Genomic DNA, 2,966 nt, shown 5'->3' with positions numbered 1-2,966 from the left:
CGCTGAGTCTCAATCAAGAGTTGTCCCCGTTTTTGAGCAATATTAGTTAGAATTAGCGGTAAACTAACGGCTAAACGTGTACCTTAAAATGTGGCAAAAATGTTTGCACTCCACATTAAAGGGATTTGCAGAAATAGCATACGTTCTAATGACGAGATGGGGTTCTCTCGAAAACTGGAGCACAATAGTTTATCCAAGTTAGTGTCCGTGACGATGGTGACAATCCACTTTCCATTGTTGCACATGTAGCATTTAACATTTACAGATTTTAAGACATTGCCAAAACAAAACAAAGGACAGGCATTTCATTCATAAAACCTTTTAAATAACAGAAATTGAATTAAAAAAAAAAAGGAATGAAAATGAATAAAACAGGCACTAACAGGCGTAACAGAGATGGTTTGGTGAGGATTTGTAGCGATCGTGTTGAAAGGCTACAGCATCGAGACAGTTGCATAGAGCTCAGTGACACTCAAAAGAATGAAGATTTCCGCTGCAAAAACTCAAGCAACAAATATTTAGCCATTTCAGGGGAACATTTTTGATGGACTGTTGTCCTGGCACAAGCATCTTCAGTTCACAACATTAATTAGTAAGACAGGATACACTGTTAGCGAGCCTTACAGGTTTTTTTAGCATCACATTTCACTAATTGCAGAAGATAAGGTTAGCCATTGAAGCTTATAATTTACAATTGTTTATACAAGGTACCGTGGACAGTAAAATTTAGAGATGCACCGATCCAGCTTTTTTGCTTCCGATACCGATACTGGGGGTTTAGGTATCTGCCGATATCAACGATACCAAGAGACTTTCTCTGACTGAAAAAGAGAAAGGTCCTCCTTTCTCCATTTTAAGATCGATAAAGTGTTACTTTACTTGTTATGATGTTACAGATCAATTATAAGTAATAACGAATGGAAAAACATTTCACAAGGATCACTGGACTTTTCTACGCTAAATATCCTTGGTATATGACCGGCAATTTAGGTTACATTTATATAAACAACTCACAATCTGATTATTATAACGTGTGCATGAAAAACAAAGTTAGATCAGTTAACATCATTTATACAAAACCTAGGCCGCTACAAGAGTGGCTGATTTTATCTTATTAGGCTACTTTAGATATTTCTATCATTGTCTCTGACGCAGCCTTGGTTAGTTGCCGCTAGCAATAGCATGTTGCTGCTAGCTTTAGCATGCTATTGCTAGAAGTGGCATTTTGTGTAGCGGAAAAATACATTGTTGGTTAAAACTAACTAAAAATGACACAGGCCTATAACATGCCCATATTCACTTAGATTTAGTCAGTGACAGTTGTGTTTTTAAAGTGGTGAGAGCCAAAACAAGTATCGGTTCAATATCAGATATTTGTAGCCGATATTCGATAGTATTTTTTTCTAGTTGCAAAACCAGTATCGGATCGGTGCATCCCTAGTCAAATTATGGCAATTTCCAAGCATTTATACTTTCTAAGTTAGCGAAGGTCACACATAATATTTCAATAGATTTGACACAAATCCTATGTGATGATACTTATGTGATAAAAGATTCTACCATCGAGTTTGTCCCGAAAGCCATTTTGTTTAAGTGCATAGCTGGGCCAAACTATTAAACTAAATCAGTGGTATCACGTGATAGACATTAGTACGACAACATTAGTTATCAGTTGCAAGCTTCAAATGCCTTTTTTATGAATGGGTAACGTGACACTATAAGGATCTTTGCAATCACTCCCTTGAGGATACATTCAACATGACCTGGATAATGACACATAAATGACACTTTCTCTTCCAATCCCGACCTTTTTTTGGGGGGTAGAAATAATTTTGTTTGCATTTTGAGGGGTTTAAAACATGAGTCCTGCTCAATGAAGTCATCACCACCTACATGTCTATGTTGTATTTTACACTGAAGCTACGGCTACTACTAGCGTCATGGTTTCATTTATATAAGTTACATTACAGAGATAGCTCTATAAGCGTCCACATTCATCCACATTTTTTTTATTCACGAGTCAGCTCATTCTGTACAGTATTTTACACATGCGAGAATTGAACGGCATCGACAGTGAACAGGAGTGAAAACGTGAGCTGCGGCAAAAGGAAGCAGCCCATTCTATACTGTATGTTGCAAATATGATAAGTTATCGCCTTATGTTTTCAGAACCAGGGGGGTGCAAAATCCCAAACCTTGTCGATAAAATCCCAAATGAATTAAAACAGAATATAAATTGTTCAACTTTTTTTTCCTGGTGTGCTGCCTAACGTTTGACGTCGAGCAAAAACAATCTGAAAGAAATCCAAAATGTCGAAGGTAGGAGTGTTTTTCCGTGTGTTTTTTTTTAAGAAACCCCTCAACTACCCATTGCTCCTGTCCGCTCCTACTCACTGTCGACGCCTGGTCATTCACCCTCTCCTCTCGCTATTATGTTTAATATGGCTTTAGGTGTCTACAGGTTTATACATGAATTATCGTATTCACAGAGACATTCACGTCATTGGTTTGAGTGGATAAACATGTTGGGGGATCCCTCCAGTCCCGGCCGACACATTCACAGGCTCTATAATAGGCATGTTAAAACTGACTGTCAAATAAAAAGGAAAAATCTGTTTAAGGGTTATTTCTCCCTTATGATATTTTTTAAGGAGATTGACCGTGTTTAATAGTTAGAATATAGATTCTCATGACAAGTTAAGGAAACCTTGGTCACAGTCCGTAGTGTTGCTGGTATGGCATCAATGCATCATCTGTTTTATCTTTAAAAGTCGCAGTGAAAAGAAATAGTCATTTAAACATTCATCTATTTCCACCTAATTTGAGCAAATCAGTATCAAAAACAATGGATGCCAAGTATTGCCCAAATGGGCGTCACATGTGGACAAGCTTGTGTTCATCGCACCCGTGAGCGTATGGGTTACATTAAGCAGAAAGAGACCAGTTTTGCATTAGAGGGAGGGAAA

The sequence above is a fragment of the Gobius niger genome (assembly GCF_951799975.1).
Source record: "Gobius niger genome assembly, chromosome: 6".
Classification (NCBI taxonomy): domain Eukaryota; kingdom Metazoa; phylum Chordata; class Actinopteri; order Gobiiformes; family Gobiidae; genus Gobius; species Gobius niger.
The sequence above is the reverse complement of the archived record's forward strand: the minus strand, read 5'-3'. Positions refer to the sequence as shown.